This window comes from Kogia breviceps, chromosome X, assembly GCF_026419965.1.
Source record: "Kogia breviceps isolate mKogBre1 chromosome X, mKogBre1 haplotype 1, whole genome shotgun sequence".
Lineage (NCBI taxonomy): Eukaryota > Metazoa > Chordata > Mammalia > Artiodactyla > Physeteridae > Kogia > Kogia breviceps.
Genome location: NC_081330.1, coordinates 18,710,732 through 18,730,777, shown reverse-complemented (window position 1 = coordinate 18,730,777; position 20,046 = coordinate 18,710,732). Strand labels below are relative to the sequence as shown.

Sequence of the window (20,046 nt, the reverse complement as noted above, 5' to 3'; positions counted from 1 at the left end):
TCCCCTCTTCTGCTCCCCATCTCTTCTGGAAATTGAGGGGAAACCCTTTCCGCTCCAAAGACCTGGTCAGGGAAGGGGCAAGCGGCTGGAGGGGCCAATAAAGAGATGGCGACGATCCGGATCTCACCATCAAAGGGGCGGAAAGTGAAAAGTTGACAAAAAGTCACGCCCGGGGCGTGGCAAGGAATTCCCATGCCCCCAGAGGAAAAGGGGTGTGTGTGCATTGGGAGGGGTGTGTACCCAAACCTGAAGTGCAAATTGAAAGAAGAGAGGAAAAAGAGATCGCCCAACTCCTGCAAGCAGTAAGGAGAGTTCAGACGCCGCCCAGGGAAGACCCTGGTGGAGAACCCTAACTTCAGATGTCTGAGGAGGCACAAGGCCGGGGTGGGGGATACGGGATGCCGTTGTGGAGGAAACAAGACAGCGGGCAGATTTGAGGGAAAAGAGAAAAGAGGGCACGCTCCCCAGTCTCCAGGGAAACGGGCGCGGTGAGCTCAGAAGCCCACCCCGTCTCGCGGGCCCGACACCCCCTCCCCCGCGGAGGCGGAGCTGGGCGGAGTCAGGGCTGAGGCCCGCGGCCCTGGAAGCACCCTCCTCCCTAGGACCCCTCAGTCCCACAGTCCCCAGCCTCAGCCGCTCAGGCTTTCTGTCTCTCTGACCTCCAGCTCCCCGGCTACCGAAGCTCAACTCCTTATAGAATCGCGGAAAATCGGGCCGGCGCGGCACCTTCCGGGCGGGCGATATCCTCGCGGCGCCCCATGCCGGGCCACAGTCTTCTGAACTCCCCTCCTGGCGCTGCCGGCTTAGGCCCGGCGCCCAGGCCCAGGCTGCACTCTCACCCACCCCACGGCCTCAGCTGCGTCTCCTATTGGCTACTGGTCACCAAGGAAGCCGGAGGCCCGAACTCTTATCCTCATGGGAAATGTAGTTTGAAGTCTCTGGAGGTTGTTCTTCCTGGTGGTGGGAGGGAGGAGGGTGGAATCCAATATTGACATTGGCGGAGAGACTCAAGTGAAGACAGGGGATTGTGGGAGATGGAGTCAAGACACTTCTTCTTATATACCCACAATTCCTTCCCCGCCAGCCCCCTCCGGCATTTCCTATTGTTCCCAGTTTCGGCTCGAGGAGGGTATTCTGGATGTTGTAGTTTGGAGTGTGCTGTCTTAAGAGAATCTCCCTTCTTGGGGTATGGGGTTGTGCTTGTGGGGACAGATGAAGGTTCTAGATTGATTTTACTATTTGTTAAGCTACTTGCATTAGATTGATTTTACTGTTGGTTAAGCTACTTGCATTTGGGGGGCAAACACTTTATATCGTGATTTGAAATTCTCATTGAGTTTTAATTCAGTGGTTTTTAAAAAGTGTTATTTATGCTCTGATAAGCTTAGAATTTTGACTGGATCTTTAAAATTGTCAAAGTGTGTTCTGTGTGAACGATGTGCATTAGAATCACTTTAAAGTTTCTGGAAAATGTATACTTCGTTTCTAATTGGGAATCATATTTTTTACTTTCAAATGGTGTCACAGTAGGCATAGAAATGTGATTGAAGCCAGCCAGAAGAAACCTGTTTAACCTATAATGAAGCCATGCTAGGAAGAACAGTGGCAATGATCATTAGTGTAATGTAGCAGTTTAGAACAGATATACAACTTGAATAATAAGAAATAACTGTATATTTCTTTAAGAAACTATCTTTTTAGTAAAACGTATGTTTAAAGATGTGGATAAAGGAATATGTGGGGCACCTAAACACTTTCAAGTGATTAAAAAATTGAAGAAAATGGTTGTTTATTAGGGCTAATTTCACTCCTGACTTTTTACTTTTCTTTTCTTTGCTAGAGATGAATCCTTATAGCTGAATGGATCGTTACAATTGGGTTACTACAATTTTACTGTTAAGGACAACTTTTTGACCTCCAAGTGGAATGAAGGGAAGGAAAGAGGAATTGCATTTTGCTAAGGTAATTGCCTAAAATTTTAACAAGTGACATGAAGGAAGAAGATGATTTAATAGATTCAATAATTTATTCACCCGATTGCTTTGTGCAAGGCCCTGGACTAGTCACAATTGCTACAGAATTGGAAAATAGTCCTTCCTCTGAAGCAGCTCACAATCTAAGAAGGGAGATAGACTATACAGTGTGCAAAATGTTCTAAAAAGTTCTATACAGGGTTCTGTAGGACCATAGAAGAGGAAGAACTCATTCCACTTCTGGAGAAAGAAGTGCTTGAATGATGAGCCTTGGAGAACCAGTAAGATATTTGTCATCTTTGGGGCAGGGAGGTTAATCATATTCCATACAGAGAAATAAGGATGTGAGAGAGTGCAGGAAACAAACAAACAAAAAATCTTCCATACTGCAGGAACTAGATGGGGCAGGAATAGGGGCCCATTCCAATGAGTTCAAAATATAACCTGAAAGCAGTAAAGAACCATCAAAGGATTTTAAGCAAGGAAATGATATGATCAGTTGGGTTTGATGACAATTTGGGTATGAAAAGGGAGGGAAAAGAAGGCATCCATTGTGACTCCCAAGTTCTGATGTGGAAGAGGGAGTGGTAGTACCATTCATTGAGATAGGGAACCCAGAAAGAGTAGCAAGTTTTGTGAGGGATAGGAGGGATTCAGTTTGGGACATTTAAAAATTTGAGGAATCTGTGTAACATTTGTGTGAAGATGCCTCGTAGGCTGTTAGGAAATGTAGGTCTGAAGCACAGGAGAAAGGTCTGGGTTAGAACTGAACATTTGGGGGACATCAATAATAAATAGTAATTAAATAAGTAAATATGAACTAAATTTCATGTAGAGAGTGTTTAGAATAGTAAATTTTAGAAGGACAGAGATTCAGTATGGAACCCTAGAAAATAACCATATTCAAGTAGTAGGTAGAGGGAAACATGCCTTCAAAGGAAGCTGAGAAGGAATGGCCTGATAGATGAAGCATCAGAAAACAAAGTAGAATCACAGCAATATTGTGCAGAGAGGTCACATAGAGGACAGAAGAGTAACAAGGAACTACTCATTCATCCATTCAACAAATATTTGTTGAGTACCTACAACATTCCAGGCACAATTCTAGATGTTGGGTATAGAGGAGTGGGGAGAAAAAAAAGCCCAGACCATATCCCTTCCCTTTGGAGCTTATATTCTAATGGGGGAAACTATCAATAAATAATTAATAATTCAAATACATAGCAGTGGAATTCCCTGGTAGTCCAGTAGTTAGGACTCTGTGCTTCTGTGCTTTTGCTGCTGGGACCCCAGGTTCGATCCCTGGTTTGGAAACTAAGATCCCACAAGCCATGCAGTGTGGCCAAAAGCAAAGAAAAAAAAAAACATAGCAGTGACACTTAATATTTCTACAAGGCTTATTGGAATGTGTGTGTATGTGTATCTACACATACAAAGGTGAGACTCTTGATGTATTGTTGGTAGAAAGTATGCTTGAAAATACATCCAGGAAAAAATGTTTGAGTATAAGATGAATTTGTGAAATAGAGACCCAGGGTAAATCAGTCTGGCTGGATTCATACATCAATTGGTAGGCCAAGGTTAAGGCTTAAGAGCCAGTGTACAGCTGAAGTCATGGGCAGAGTTCAGGTTTATAATGTGGAAAGTGTTTGGCTTCAGTCTTCGACTTAGATGAAGGCTTAGTCGATCTGTTGCTATCTTTACCAGTCAGTGTGGATCCATGGTTAGAGGACCATGGAACCAAGTTTAGGGCCAGCCTGTTATCAGTGTTAGGCCCCAGTGTTATAGCCATGGTTCTCTCTGTGACAAAGATCAGAGCATATTTCTGACCAGCGTGAAAGCTCATTCTGAGGCTGCCTTTAGTCCAGTGTAGGCTGGGTTATAATCATTGTGAAGTCAGTGTACAAGATTTGAGTTCAAATTTTAGCCGGTATTAGGATTTAGTTTATATAAGAGAGGACGTATTCTAAGATCAGTGTTGGGGCTCAGTCTGTGGACCAGCCTTAGACAGACCACATCTAGGGTTAGGGCTCAGCTCAAGATTTGACTTTAGTTTTTGGTCAGTGTTGGAATCACTTTCATTTCTAGGTTTGGGAATCAGTAAAGGCCAGTATCATAGCTCTGTCGGGGTTTACAGTTCATGCTGATTGTGTTGCCTGGGGAAAGGCTAAATAAGAATTTGAACAGGATTTATGTTCAGTCTTTCATCAGGTAAAATTTCAATTATTGTTCATGGTTAGAGTTTATTTTTGGTTCAGTGTTAGGTCTCAGTCTGTGGCCATTGTTAATGCACAGTCAGTATCTAAGTTTAATATTCAGTTTATTGCCACGTTAGGTAAGGATATTACCTATCACGTGCCCTAGTTTTGTCTCAGACCAAAGTTAGCATTTCATCTATGGACAATGTTAGAGTATAGTTTGTGGCCAGGATTTTAACTATGAATATGAACAGAATTTGGGATGCATATTTGCCCAAAGTACATCCAAGCTGTGGTTTCTGACTTTAGCGAGTGTCAGGGTTCTGTCTTGGCCCGTATTGGAATGGTCTGTGGAGCTAAGTCACAGTGGTCAGTGTTGTACCTCATTCTGCAGCCAGAGCCTGGTTCAGTCAGCGACCTGTGTTAACATTTCAGCTTGGCCTGTGTCAATTTTGACTTTGTGTAGAGTTTCTGTTCACTGAGTGCTGGTGTTGGTGCTATCTGATTAAGCTTTTGATTTTCTATTAACATTCTGGTTTATATAATTCCAGTATTGTTCCATACACAATACACTTATTTTTGTTTATTTAGACACTTGAAAGAAGCTTATCGTTATTAGTAGCTGGATTGTGTGTTAGGAGATTAATTTGTCAAACATTCTTAGATAAGTTCTTTAATAATGATATTAATTTTATTGAGCTCCTGCTGTGGCAAGTTCTGTTGATTGGTTAACCCAAAACCTTTAAAGTACCCCTTTTCCTTACCGTCCTCAAAATATAGACTCTAAAAGCTAACACACACACACAAAAGAAACTAACACTACTTTTCTCAGGTGCTTTTTCATCAATGAGGCACAAAAAGAAATATGCTTTGACTTATGGAAAAATTTATTTTCCTGATTAAAGGGGCAAAAATCATGGCCAATGTTCCTCCTATTTCTTTTGAAAAAGCTTTATTTATGCATAATTGATATATTAAAAATTCCACATATTTAATGTATACATTTTGGTGAGTTTGGACATATGCTTATACCCATGACACTATCACCGTAGTCAAGGCACTGAACATATCCATCACCTCCAAAAATTTCCTTCTGTTCTTTTGTGGATTTTCTTTGTGTGTGTGTGTGTGTGTGTGGTAAGAACATTTAACATGAAATCTATCCTCTTAACATATTTTAAAGTGCACAATACTGTATTTTTAACAATAGGCACTATGTTGTAAGTCTAGAATTTATTCATCTTGTAGAACTAAAACTTTATACTCACTGAGCAATAACTCCCCATTTCCCCCTCTTCCCAGCCCCTAGCAACCACCATTCTTTTCTCTGCTTGTATGAGTTTGACTATTTTAGTTACCTCATATAAGTGGAATTATGAATATTTGTCCACCTGTGTTTGGCTTTTTCACTTAGCATAATGTCTTCTATGTTTATCTGTGTTGTCACAAATGGTAGGATTTCCTTCTTTTTAAGGCTGAATAATATTTTATGTATATAAATATAAATATATCACATCACATATATCTATCTAGACATTTCTCCAAAGAAGATATACAGATAGCCAACAAACACATGAAAGAATGCTCAACATCATTAATCATTAGAGAAATGCAAATCAAAACTACAATGAGATATCATCTCACACCGGCCAGATTGGCCATCATCAAAAACTCTAGAAACAATAAATGCTGGAGAGGGTGTGGAGAAAAGGGAACACTCTTGCACTGCTGGTGGGAATGTAAAATGATACAGCCACTATGGAGAACAGTATGGAGGTTCCTTAAAAAACTACAAATAGAACTACCATATGACCCAGCAATCCCACTACTGGGCATATACCCTGAGAAAACCATAATTCAAAAAGAGTCATGTACCAAAATGTTTATTGCAGCTCTATTTACGATAGCCAGGACATGGAAGCAACCTAAGTGTCCATCAACAGATGAATGGATAAGGAAGATGTGGCACATATATACAATGGAATATTACTCAGCCATAAAAAGAAATGAAACTGAGTTATTTGTAATGAGGTGGATTGACCTGGAATCTGTCATACAGAGTGAAGTAAGTCAGAAGGACAAAAACAAATACCGTATGCTAACACATATATATGGAATCTAAAAAAAAAAAAAAATGTCATGAAGAGATTAGTGGTAGGATGGGAATAAATCACAGACCTACTAGAGCATGGACTTGAGGATATGGGGAGGGGGAAGGGTAAGCTGTGACGATGTGAGAGTGTGGCAGGGACATATACACACTACCAAATGTAAATTAGATAGCTAGTGGGAAGCTACAGCATAGCACAGGGAGTTCACCTCTGTACTTAGTGACCACCTAGAGGGGTGGGATAGGGAGTGTGGGAGGGAGGGTGACAAAAGAGGGAAGAGTTATGGGAACATATGTATATGTATAACTGATTCACTTTGTTGTAAAAGAGAAACTAACACACTATTGTAAAACAGTTATACTCAAATAAAGATGTTAAAATATATATATATATATATATATATATATATATATGTCAATGATATGCCTATTTTTAAGTTTTGGTGGCACCTCCATACTTTTTTCCATAGTGACTGCACCATTCTCTATTTCCACCAACAGTGTATAAGAGCTCCAATTTCTCCACATCCTCCCTGACACATTTTTTTTAACATCTTTATTGGAGTATAATTGCTTTACAATGGTGTATTAGTTTCCGCTGTATAACAAAATGAATCAACTATACATATACATATATCCCCATATCTCCTCCCTCTTGCGTCTCCCTCCCTCCCACCCTCCCTATCCCACCCCTCTATGGCAGCTCAATAACACAAAAACAAACAACCCAATCCAAAGATGGGCAGAAGACACTTCTTTTACCTGATTTTTTTCTTTCCAGTTTTATTGAGATATAATTGACATACAGCACTGTATAAGCTTAAGGTGTATAACATCATGATTTGACTCAAATACATCATGAAATGATGACCACAATAAGTTTAGTGAACATCCATCATCTCATATAGATACAAAATTAAAGAAATAGAAAACAATTTTTTTTCCTTGTGAGGAGAACTCTTAGGATGTACTCTCTTTTTCTTCCTCTCTCTCTCTTGCTTAAAGCAAACAAGTTATTTTCTTTTTCTTCCTTCCTTCCTTCCTTCCTTTCTTTCTTGGAGTATACTTGATTTACAATATTGTGTTAGTTTCAGGTATAGAGCAAAGTGATTCCGTTATTTTTTTCAGATTATACTGCATTATAGGTTATTACAAGTTATCAAGTATAATTCCTTGTGCTATACAGTAAATCCTTATTTCTTATCTTTTGTATTTAGCGGTTTGAATCTGTTAATCCCATACCCCTAATTTGTTCCTCCCTCCCTCTCACATTGATATCACTTATATGTGGAATCTAAAAATAATACAAATAAAGCTATATATAAAAACAGACTTACAGATGTAGAAAACAAACTTATGGTTACCAAAGGGGAGAGGATTTACTGTCTTAACACCTTTCATATATAGCATACAGCAGTGTCAATTATATTGATCATGTGTACATTACATCCCTAGTACTTAACTTACCTTATAACTAATAGCTTGTAACTTTTGACCACCTTCATCCAATTCCTTCTGCCGCCCCCCACCCCTTGCATCTGGTAACCACAAATCAGATCTCTTTTTCTATTAGTTTGTTTTTGAAGTATAATTGATCTACAATGCTATGTTAGTTCCTGGTGCACATATAGCACAAATTCTGTATTTCTATACATTTCAAAATGATCACCATGAGAAGTCTAGTTACCACCTGTCCTCATACAAAGATATTATATAGTTATTGACTATATTCCCCACACTGTGCATTTCATATCTGTGACTCATTTATTTTGTAACTGGAAGTTTGTACCTCTTAATCTCCCTCACCTATTTCTCTCCTCCTCCCATCTCTTTCCCCTCTGACAACTACCTGTTTGTTGTCTGTATCTATAACTCTGTTTCTGTTTTGTTATGTTCATTCATTTGTTTTGTTTTTTTAGATTCCACATGTATGTTAAATCATACAGTATTTGTCTCTCTCTACCTGACTTATTTCACTTAGCATAATACCCTCTAGGTCCATCCATGTTGTGACAAATGGCAAAATTCCATTCCTTTTTATGGCTGAGTAATATTCCATTGTATAAATATATACCACATCTTCTTTATACATTCACCTATTGTTTTTTAGATTCAATTGGTCATTTGGTTTTTATTTTTCTCAGTAGGACATATACATTCACCTATCAATGGACACTTAGGTTGCTTCTATATCTTGGCTATTGCAAATAATGCTGCAGTGAACATAGGGACACATATATACTTTTGAATTAGTCTTTTCATTTTGTTTGGATAAATACCCAGGAGTGGAATTGCTGGATAGTATGATAGTTACATTTTTAATTTTTTGAGGAACCTTCAGACTGTTTTCCATAGTGGCTGCACTAATTTACATTCCCACCAATGGTGCACAAAGGTTCCCTTTTTGCCACATCCTTCCTGGCACTTGTTATTTGTGTTCTTTTTGATAATAGCAATTCTGACAGGTGTGAGGCGATATCTCGTGGTTTTGATTTGCATTTTCCTGATGATTAATGAACTTGAGCGTCTTTTCATATACCTGTTGGCCATTTGTATGTCTTCTTCGGAAAACTGTCTATTCAATTCCAACTGAATTTTATGATTGTTTTTTCTTTAAAATGTCATTTCATTTAAAATGCCATTGGGGGACTTCCCTGGTGGCACAGTGGTTAAGAATCCACCTGCCAATGCAGGGGACACGGGTTTGATCCCTGGTCCAGGAAGATCCCACATGCCATGGAGCAACTAAGCCAGTGCACCACATCTACTGAAGCCCATGCACCCTAGAGCCCACGTGCCACAACTACTGAGCCCACGCAGCGCAACTACTGAAGCCCGCATGTTCTAGAGCCCACGTGCCACAACTACTGAGCCCGCATGCTGCAACTACTGAAGCCTGCGTGCCTAGAACCTGTGCTCTGCAACAAGAGAAGCCACCGCAATGAGAAGCCCGTGTATCGCAATGAAGAGTAGCCCCCACTCGCCGCAACTAGAGAAAGCCCACGCGCAGCAATGAAGACCCAATGCAGCCAAAAATAAAAATAAAAATAAAATGCCATTGGGATTTTGATAGATATTGCATTGGCTCTGTAGACCACTTTGGGTAGTATGGACATTTTGACAATATTAAGTCTACAATCCATGAATGAGGAATGCCTTTCCATTTATATTCATCTGCTTTAATTTCTTTCATCAGTATTATATAGTTTCCAGCGTACAAGTCTTTCACCTCCTTGGTTAAGTTTATTCCTACGTATTTTGTTGCTTTGATGCTATTGTAAATGAGATGTTTTCTTAATTTAATTTTCAGATAGTTTGTTGTTCATATATAGAAATGCAACTGATTTTTGTATCTGATTAACCTTTTACCAGAGTTTGAGGATTCCCAATGGCCAAGTTAAAACTTACTACGAAGAAGGTTTTAGGGCTAAGAGTGTAAACATATTTCTCAGGTTGGCTGCCAATGTTATATGTCAGTCTACAAAAAAAGTTAGTGTGAAAATGGACAACACATAGGATCCAGCTTGTGTTTAGATTTAGAGACTCAGGCAGCAATCAGGGTTTGGGGCTAAGGCTTTTGCCAGGGTTTGAGTTTAGAGTGTTCATGTCCTGTTGTCAATTTGGGACTTAGACTCTGGCTAGTGTAGCAGGCATTCTGGTATCAGTAGTAGAGTTCAGTCTGTGCTAATTTTTAGCGCCCCTACCCTGCCCAGTGTCATGGGTACATCTCTCCCCAGTTGAGGGCTAGGATTGTGGCCAGACTGATTGCTCAATCTCAAGCTAGTGCTAGGACTCAGTTTGTGGCCACTAATATAGTGAACTTTGTTTATGGGGTTAAGAATCAGTCTGTGACAAAGTTTAGTACTCAATCTTAGCCTGTTGTTAGTTCTAATAATATGAGGAGGGTTTCGATCTAACCCTGTAGAGTTAGGAATCATTCTTCAGCCAGGCTTAGGGTTTAGTCTTTGGGTCTCAGATTATGGGCAGGATTTAAGGTCTTTGTCCCAGGGCAGTGCTCAGAATGTACCCAGAAATAGAGCTCCCATGGTGCGCCCTTTGCCATGGTGAGTTGTATCTGTGCTCAGGGTTAAAATTAATCTCTTGTTAGGTTTTCGGCAAAGACTAAGAAAAGTATCTGTTTTGTTTTGTCCTTAATTCACATTCAAAGTTTGGGTTCAGTCTTTGCCCAGTTTTGGTGAACCGTTCAGTTTCTGGTGTTGGCTGTGTCTGTGGCTAGGATTAAGGTTAAAGCTGTGGTCAGAGTTGAGATTCAGTCTGGGGCTAGCATTTAGCCAGAGATAGGTTCAGTCTACCCCAAAGATTCAGGATCAGTCATTAGCCATTTTGGGAGCGTAAGTTTTATTTTCAGGGTGAAAACTCAGGCTAGAGGTTAAGTATTATGGGCTCAGTCTGTGATGAGAGTTAAGAATTCAGTCTGTGACCGGAAACTGAGTTTGTAAGCAGTTAGAGGCTATAAGATTTAGGGGCAAAATCAGTGGCCATTGATGGGGCCCAGGTTCAGTGGATTATTCCATAGTCAGATTTATGAACTCAGTATCTGGCCAGGTTTAGAACTTGAGCTATGAACAGAGTTAAGTCTCAGGCTGTGGCTATGTTCAGCGTTCTATCTGTGAACAGGATTAGGGCGTAAGATGTGGTTGGACTATATCCTCAAGTTTTGAAGAAGATTTGGTTTCACTTCTTGGCCAGGATTAAGGCACAGTCTTTGGCCAAGTTTAGAGTTCAGTCTCTCTACATGTTTTGGTTTCTGTATGAGGCCAAGTTTAGTAGTCATTCTGTTGCCAATATTGGGGTCATTTTCTGGTTAGTGCTAAGTCGGTGGAAATTGTAGCTGGGTAGGTTTCCAAGATCAGATCTCAGGCTGTGACCGAGTTAGAGCTTCAGTTTGTGGTCAGGGTTAGAGCTCGGTCAGTGCGTATGCTGAGCACTCATTTTGTGGTCAGTGGAAGATATTAAGTATATCCCAGAGTTAGGTCACAGTTTGTAGCTCAAGCTTGAGACTCAGCCTGGGACAGGTTTAGAGTCTATGTCTGATCATAGGTTGCATCTCTGTATCACGAATTAAGGGCTTATCAGTAGCCATAGTTAAGGTTCAATTGGAAATCAAGGTTAGAGACTCATTCTGGGACTGGTCATAACTACACTACTTAGTCTTGGACCAGACATAGCCAGTGACTATGTGACTAGATCTAGGGACTCAGTTTAATCGGAGTTAAGGCCTTGGAGTATGGCCAGAAAGAGGCTCAGTTTATGGATAGAATTGAGGTCCCTATCTGGGACCGTGGTCAAGGTTTCAGTCTGAAATCAGGGTTAAGTCTCCAAGTCCAGAGTTAGGGATTCAGGCTGTGTATTAGGTTAGGTTTTTGGTTGGAGCCCAGGGTTAAACACGGGAATTGTATTCGGTGTTAGCAGCTTGGTCTCTGACCAGACTTAAGAGACCTGCTCTTCAGCCTGTGGTCAGTGATAGTGGTTTGTTAATTATATCTGAATAAAGTTCTCATAAAAAAAGTTTTTAAAAAAGAAGAGGACTCCTACAAACAAAATAGCAGGCATGATTCAAGGAAGGAAACATGGAAAGAGGCTGATTACTGAAACAGAATCAGCAGTGTCCTTGCTGTCTCAGAGGTTTTTGCCCTGGAGGGGCAACACATGAGACTGAGGTGAAAGGAAGAAACTGGTCAACAGGAATCTGTACCCCAGGGAAGCGGATATGTGCTTTTTGAAGGAGAGAACCTTTTAAAAGTTGTCCGGGTGGAAGTAGTGCAAGTTTTGAAAATTTGCAAAGGATGGAAACTCCCATTTGCTAAGTTCTTCCATCAGCTTCTTAGTGCCAGTAATGGGCTTTCCTGAGCACTCTTTCTAAAGTATTCCCCCACCTTTCCCTACACTACACTGATCTCCATCATACTCCCATATGCTCAAAAAATATCTGTGGAAAGCATGCACACATGTTTTTTTTTCACTTACATTCTCCCATTAAATCTTAATGACTGTCCTTTATGATGTGTTCTTATCACCATTATGCAGATGAGGAAACCAGTTAAGCTAATTAAGAGACTAACAGGGTCACAGAGCTGGTAAACGCAGAGCCAGGTTTCAAATCCAGTTTTACCTTACTCCATGCTATGCTCCTTGCATGCCACTGCTTGGCCTGTATTAAGTTTGTAAGATTTGCATCTCACCTTCACCCCTTGACTATAAACTTCATTTCATTTTTTGTTGTTGTTGTTGTTGTTGTTTTGTGGTACGTGGGCCTCTCACTGTTGTGGCCTCTCCCGTTGTGGAGCACAGGCTCCGGACGCGCAGGCTCAGCGGCCATGGCTCACGGGCCCGGCCGCTCCGTGGCACGTGGGATCTTCCCGGACCGGGGCACAAACCCGTGTCCCCTGCATCGGCAGGCAGACTCTCAACCACTGCGCCACCAGGGAAGCCCAATTTCATTTAATTCTCACAACAACTCTGCAGAGTTGTTCGTGTTATTATTTTCCCCCTTTTACAGTTGAGTAAATACATTCAGAGAGGTTAAGTGATTTTTCTCAAAGTCACACAGCTAATAACTGGCAGAGGTGAGATTAGAACCTAAATATGTCCAACCCTCAGCTGAAGTTTTTCCTGGTTTATCATGCTGCCTCAGAAGACCTCAGCCTCCAGGAATGACTTTTGATGGACATCGTGGACTTTGCTGCAGGCTGATGTCGGGAAGGATTTAGTGGTAGAAATATGTGAGGCTTCCACTATGCCATTCATTACAGTGATTTAAACCTGTGAGGGACTGAGAGTGCACAGAAGGGGGCATACCATAAGCTCCATGGGGTAGATGTGCTGTAGGGCACCCCCTCCGTGAGAATCACTAAGTATAAAATGAGAATTACTGATGGTGTATTATGCATGTGATGAATGTAGGAGTGGAAAAAAGGTTGATGGCCGCTGAAGTAGGCCTCCATATTTTTGTCTATATCTAAGGACCAGCCCTGCCAACTGTATTTCTATGAAGCTTACCACCAACTTTCCATCATTTCCACAGTCTGCTTATGACGTGGCTTATCTGCATTATATCAGACATCCACATATTCCCCTAGGAAGTTTATATGCTGTGGTCAAGGGGAATTGATTATATTTCTGCCTTCGATATGGCTGAGTAAGCTCCTACTGGACCTATGGGACAGCATCAAGACCAACACAATCACAATGGGAGTCCTAGAAGAGAAGAGAGGAAGGGGTAGAAAGAATATTAGAGGCAATAATGGCCCAAAACTTCCCTAATTTGATGAAATACGTGAATCTACACATCTACAAACTCCAGTAGAATAAAATTAAGCCACTTTTCTTTCTTTTTTTTAAATTTTCCAGCTATATTGAGGTATAATTGACAGATAAAATTGTAAGATATTTAAAGTGTACAACATGATGGTTAGATATTGAGTTAACATATCAGTCACCTCATATTTCCTTCCTTCCTTCCTTCCTCCCTCCTTCCCTCCCTCCTTCCCTCCCTCTCTCTCTTTCTCTCCCTCCCTCTCTTTCTTTCTTTACTGAGAATATTTAAGTTCTACTCTCTTAGCAAATTTCAATGAAACAATCCAATGTACTTTTCAATGCTATGGCCGACACATTTTTTGGCTATAGTTTAGTACCCTTTCTCCAGATAAAATCTTGCACATGAATTCAGTATATTAAAAGAACACATCAGAGCTGTTCTGTTCCAGTCGTTCCTGATGCCAGCCATGGTCAGCACTTGGCCATAATGTATGCAGTGCTTCTATCCTAAGGTCATGTTCTCTGCATGTATAGTGGGCATAACTTTGCCTTAAGTGATCCACAACCCTACACTCAAAGTACTGTGCACTTTGGGGGCTTCAGGCTGGAGGACAATTGCTGTCTCTGGCTGGAAAAAGTGAAGAATGGACCTGTATCCCCAAACCAAGGAGGCTTCAGCATGGCCTCATTTGTGGGTCTCACTACTTTTCTTTGTGCTCCTCCTTGACTGACGTGAACATGGACCATGATCCATTATCTATAATTCCAAAATTCAGTAATCTCTAAAAACCATAAGGTTTCATAAGTTTCCCACCAAAACTCATAGGCAGCAAAACTTGACCTGAATTGATATGAGGCTATGTATAGTCTTTATTTAACCTGTTTATGTGACTATCCATTTCACTATGAAATGCTAATGTGTTTGTAACACCCCCCAGGGGTGTTATATAATATACCATATATTCACCATATTGCCTGTCCAAAATACCCCAAATTCTGAATTTCAGAAAACGTCAAACTCTAAGGGTTTTGTATGAGGAATTTTAGACATGTATATTCTTTTCTCCTTGCTGTCTTGTTCTGATGTCACCTTCCTCACTTTATCCAACACTGAGCAACATCTGCCAAGGCCAGGAAATGAAAACACTGAATTTTTTTCCTTTGCTTTTACCCTATATGGATCTTTTAATTTAAAAGTAGGTTTCTTGTAGAGGACATAATTGTGTCTTGCTTTTTTATTCTATGTGAAAAATCTATGTCTTTTAAGTGGTATATTTAGACAACTTGAACTTATTGTAATTATTGATATAGTTTGCTTGAAATGTACCATCATGCTAGCTGTTTTCTATTTATTCCATTTCTTCTTTGACTTTAAAATTTTTACACTTTTTAAAAATTGAGCATTTTTATTCCATTTTACCTCTACTATTGGCTTTTAATTTGTACCTCTTTTTAAAAATTCAGTGGTTTCCTGGAGTTTGCAATATACATCTTTAATTAACTGGGATCTATAATAGAAATAAGACGAAATTTTTCTTAGAAACAAATTCAATAGAAAATATGAAACACCTTTACAAAGTATTTGCCTAGACCAGAGAAACTGAATGTAATAACTGAGAACAGTGTCCATACTTAAACCAAATATAGTATGTTCCACTCTCATAATTTATAAGTGGGTAAAGTTGACGGTTACGAAGAACTCATCCAAGTGAGGGTCCCTTGTTCCTTTCCTGACTACTCTATATGCCACCCTGGCTTGTATATATGAGGATTGACTTGAAAGTGAGAAATTCAGCTGTCAGGACACTGAATTTTTTTTTTCAGCAAATCTACATATCGTAAAATAAATAATAATAACTTATTATGACAGGAGAGGAAGTGGTAAGCAAAGTAATATCTTTATTTTTTAAATTTAATTTAATTCTTTTAAACATCTTTATTGGAGTATAATAGTTTTACAATAATGTGTTAGTTTCTCCTTTATAACAAAGTGAATCAGTTATACATAAACATATGTCCCCATATCTCTTCCCTGTTGCGTCTCCCTCCCTCCCACCCTCCCTATCCCACTGCTCTAGGTGGTCACAAAACACCGAGCTGATCTCCCTGTGCTCTGTGGCTGCTTCCGACTAGCTATCTGTTTTACATTTGGTAGTGTATATATGTCCATGCCACTCTCTCACTTCGTCCCAGCTTACCCTTCCCCCTCCCCGTATCCTCAAGTCCATGCTCTAGTAGGTCTGCATCATTATTCCTGTATTGCCACTAGGTTCTTCTGACCATTTTTTTTCTTTTTTTTTTTTAAGATTCCATATATATGTGTTAGCATATGGTATTTGTTATTCTCTTTCTGACGTACTTTACTCTGTATGACAGTCTCTAGGTTCATCCACCTCACTACAAATAACTCAGTTTTGTTCCTTTTTATGGCTGAGTAATATTCCATTGTATATATGTGCCACATCTTCTTTATCCATTCATCTGTTGATGGACACTTAGGTTGCTTCCATGTCCTGGCTATTGTAAATAGAGCTGCAATGAACATTTCGGTACATAACTCTTTTTGAATTATGGTTTTCTCAGGGTATATGCCCAGTAGTGGGATTGCTGGGTCGTATGGCAGTTCTATTTTCAGTTTTTTTTAACATCTTTATTGGAGTATAACTGTTTTACAATGGTGTTTTAGTTTCTGCTTTACAACAAAGTGAATCAGTTATACATATACATATGTTCCCATATCTCTTCCCTCTTGCGTCTCCCTCCCTCCCACCCTCCCCATCCCACCCCTCTAGGTGGTCACAAACCACCGAGCTGATCTCCCTGTGCTATGCGGCTGCTTCCCACTAGCTATCTGTTTTACATTTGGTAGTGTATATATGTCCATGCCACTCTCTCACTTCATCACAGCTTACCCTTCCCCCTCCCCATAACCTCAGATCCATGCTCTAGTAGGTCTGTGTTTTATTCCCATCCTACCACTAATCTCTTCATGACATTTTTTTTCTTAGATTCCATATATATATATGTGTTAGCATATGGTATTTGTTTTTCTCCTTCTGACTTACTTCACTCTGTATGACAGACTCCAGGCCTATCCACCTCATTACAAATAACTCAGTTTCATTTCTTTTTATGGCTGAGTAATATTCCATTGTATATATGTGCCACATCTTCTTTATCCATCATCTGTTGATGGACACTTAGGTTGCTTCCATGTCATGGCTATTGTAAATAGAGCTGCAATGAACATTTTGGTACATGACTCTTTTTGAATTATGGTTTTCTCAGGGTATATGCCCAGTAGTGGGATTGCTGGGTCATATGGCAGTTCTATTTGTAGGTTTTTAAGGAACCTCCATACTGTTCTCCATAGTGGCTGTATCAATTTACATTCCCACCAGCACTGCAAGAGTGTTCCCTTTACACCACACCCTCTCCAGCATTTATTGTTTGTAGATTTTTGGATGATGGCCATTCTGACCAGTGTGAGATGATATCTCGTAGTTTTGATTTGCATTTCTCTAATGATTAATGATGTTTAGCATTCTCTCATGTGTTTGTTGGCAATCTGTATATCTTCTTTGGAGAAATGTCTATTTAGGTCTTCTGCCCATTTTTGGATTGGGTTGTTTTCTTGTTTGACATTGAGCTTCATGAGTTGCTTGTATGTTTTGGAGATTAATCGTTTGTCAGTTGCTTCATTTGCAAATATTTTCTCCCATTCTGAGGGTTGTCTTTTGGTCTTGTTTATGGTTTCCTTTGCTGTGCAAAAGCTTTTAAGTTTCATTAGGTTCCATTTGTTTATTTTTGTTTTTATTTCCATTTCTCTAGGAGATGGGTCAAAAAGGATCTTGCTGTGATTTATATCATAGAGTGTTCTGCCTATGTTTTCCTCTAAGAGTTTGATGGTGTCTGGCCTTACATTTAGGTCTTAATCCATTTTGAGTTTAATTTTGTGTATTAGTGTTAGGGAGTGTTCTAATTTCATTCTTTTATATGTAGCTGTTCAGTTTTCCCAGCACCACTTATTGAAGAGGCTTTCTTTTCTCCACTGTATATTCTTGCCTCCTTTATCAAAGATAAGGTGACCATATGTGCATGGGTTTATCTCTGGGCTTTTGATCCTGTTCCATTGAGCTATATTTCTGTTTTTGTGCCTATACCATACTGTCTTGATTACTGTAGCTTTGTAGTATAGTCTGAAGTCAGGGAGCCTGATTCCTCCAGCTCCGTTTTTCTTTCTCAAGATTGCTTTGGCTATTCGGGGTCTTTTGTGTTTCCATACAGATAGTTAAATTTTTTGTTCTAGTTCTGTGAAAAATGCCAGTGGTAGTTTGATAGGGGTTGCATTGAATCGGTAGATTGCTTTGGGCAGTAGAGTCATTTTCACAATGTTGATTCTTCCAATCCAAGAACATGGTATATCTCTCCATCTATTTTTATCATCTTTAATTTCTTTCATCAGTGTCTTTTAGTTTTCTGCATACAGATCTTTTTTTTTTTTTTTTTTTTTTTGCAGTATGCGGGCCTCTCACTGCTGTGGCCTCTCCCGTTGCGGAGCACAGGCTCCGGACGCGCAGGCCTAGCGGCCATGGCTCACGGGCTTAGTTGCTCCGCGGCATGTGGGATCTTCCCGGACCAGGGCACGAACCCGTGATCCCTGCATCGGCAGGCGGATTCTCAACCACTGCGCCACCAGGGAAGCCCCTGCATACAGATCTTTATCTCCTTAGGTAGGTTTATTCCTAGATATTTTATTCTTTTGTTACGAAGGTGAATGGGAGTGTTTTCTTAATTTCACTTTCAGATTTTTCATCATTAGTGTATAGGAATGCAAGACATTTCTGTGCATTAATTTTGTATCCTGCTACTTTACCAAATTCATTGATTAGCTCTAGGAGTTTTCTGGTAGAATCTTTAGGATTCTCTATGTATAGTATCATGTCATCTGCAAACAGTGACAGCTTTACTTCTTCTTTTCCTATTTGGATTCCTTTTATTTATTTTTCTTCTCTGACTTCTGTGGCTAAAACTTCCAAAACTATGTCGAATAATAGTAGTGAGTTGGGCAACCTTGTGTTTTACCTGATCTTCGTGGAAATGGTTTTGGTTTTTCAACATTGAGGATGATGTTGTCTGTGAGTTTGTCATATATGGTCTTTATTATGTTGAGGTAAGTTCCCTCTCTCCCTACTTTCTGCAGGATTTTCATCATAAATTGGTGTTGAATTATGTCGAAAGCTTTCTCTGCATCTATTGAGATGATCATATGGTTTTTCTACTTCAATTTGTTAATATGGTGTATCACGTTGCTTGATTTGTGTATATTGAAGAATCCTTGCATTCCTGGGATAAACCACACTTGATCATCGTGTATGATCCTTTTAATGTGCTGTTGGATTCTGTTTGCTAGTATTTTGTTGAGGATTTTTGCATCTATGTTCATCAGTGATATCGGCCTGTAGTTTTCTTTCTCTGTGACATCTTTGTCTGGTTTTGGTATCAGAGGGATGGCGGCCTCGTAGAATGAAATTGGGAGTGTTCCTCCCTCTGCTATATTCGGAAGAGTTTGAGAAGGATAGGTGTTAGCTCTTCTCTAAATGTTTGATAGAATTCGCCTGTGAAGCCGTCTGCTCCTGCGCTTTTGTTTGTTGGAAGATTTTTAATCACAGTTTCAATTTCAATGCTTGTGATTAGTCTGTTCATATTTTCTATTTCTTCCTGGTTCAGTCTCGGAAGGTTGTGCTTTTCTAACAATGTGTCTATTTCTTCCAGGTTGTCCATTTTATTGGCATATAGTTGCTTGTAGTAATCTCTCATGATCCTTTGTATTTCTGCAGTGTCAGTTGTTACTTCTCCTTTTTCATTTCTAATTCTATTGATTTGAGTCTTCTTCCTTTTTTTCTTGATGAGTCTGTTTAATGGTTTATCAATTTTGTTTATCTTCTCAAAGTACCAGCTTTTAGTTTTATTGATCTTTGGTATCATTTCCTTCATGTCTTTTTCATTTATTTCTGATCCAATCTTTATGATATCTTTCCTTCTGCTACCTTGGGGTGTTTTTTTTTTCTTCTTTCTCTAATTGCTTTAGGTATAAGGTTAGGTTGTTTATTTGAAAATTTTCTTCTTTCTTAAGGTAGGATTGTATTGCTATAAACTTCCCTCTTAGAACTTCTTTTGCTGCGTCCCATAGGTTTTGGGTCATTGTGTTTTCTTTGTCATTTGTTTCTAGTTATTTTTTTATTTCTTCTTTGATTTCTTCAGTTATATTTTGGTTATTAAGTAGTGTGTTGTTTAGCCTCCATGTGTTTGTATTTCTTACAGATTTTTTCTGTAATTGATATCTAGTCTCATAGTGTTGTGGTCAGAAAAGATACTTGATACGATTTCAATTTTCTTCAATTTACCAAGGCTTGATTTGTGACCCAAGATATGATCTATCCTGGAAAATGTTCCATGAGCACTTGGGAAGAATGTGTATTCTCTT

At 39.6% G+C, this 20,046-nt stretch overlaps 2 protein-coding genes across 28 annotated transcripts in view; one reads left to right on the top strand and one right to left on the bottom strand.

The window, feature by feature from the left end:
- The window catches only part of ENOX2 (ecto-NOX disulfide-thiol exchanger 2), a 290,277-nt gene extending 289,418 nt beyond the window's left edge, over positions 1-859 (bottom strand). For 2 of the 10 annotated variants that reach the window (XM_059050961.2, XM_067024240.1), the window contains exon 1: positions 660-835. The gene's annotated coding sequence lies outside the window, so the exon portion shown is untranslated. Of the gene's footprint in view, positions 1-659 lie in introns of all 10 variants that reach the window. The other 8 variants (XM_059050957.2, XM_067024242.1, XM_067024244.1 and 5 more) reach the window with 6 other exon arrangements.
- A 223-nt stretch (positions 860-1,082) lies between these two features.
- Positions 1,083-20,046, top strand: part of ARHGAP36 (Rho GTPase activating protein 36) — a 158,976-nt gene continuing 140,012 nt past the window's right edge. For 13 of the 18 annotated variants that reach the window (XM_067024222.1, XM_067024213.1, XM_067024211.1 and 10 more), the window contains exons 1-2: positions 1,110-1,186; positions 1,841-1,962. The gene's annotated coding sequence lies outside the window, so the exon portion shown is untranslated. Of the gene's footprint in view, positions 1,187-1,840; positions 1,963-18,078; positions 18,293-20,046 lie in introns of all 18 variants that reach the window. The other 5 variants (XM_067024229.1, XM_067024221.1, XM_067024208.1 and 2 more) reach the window with 2 other exon arrangements.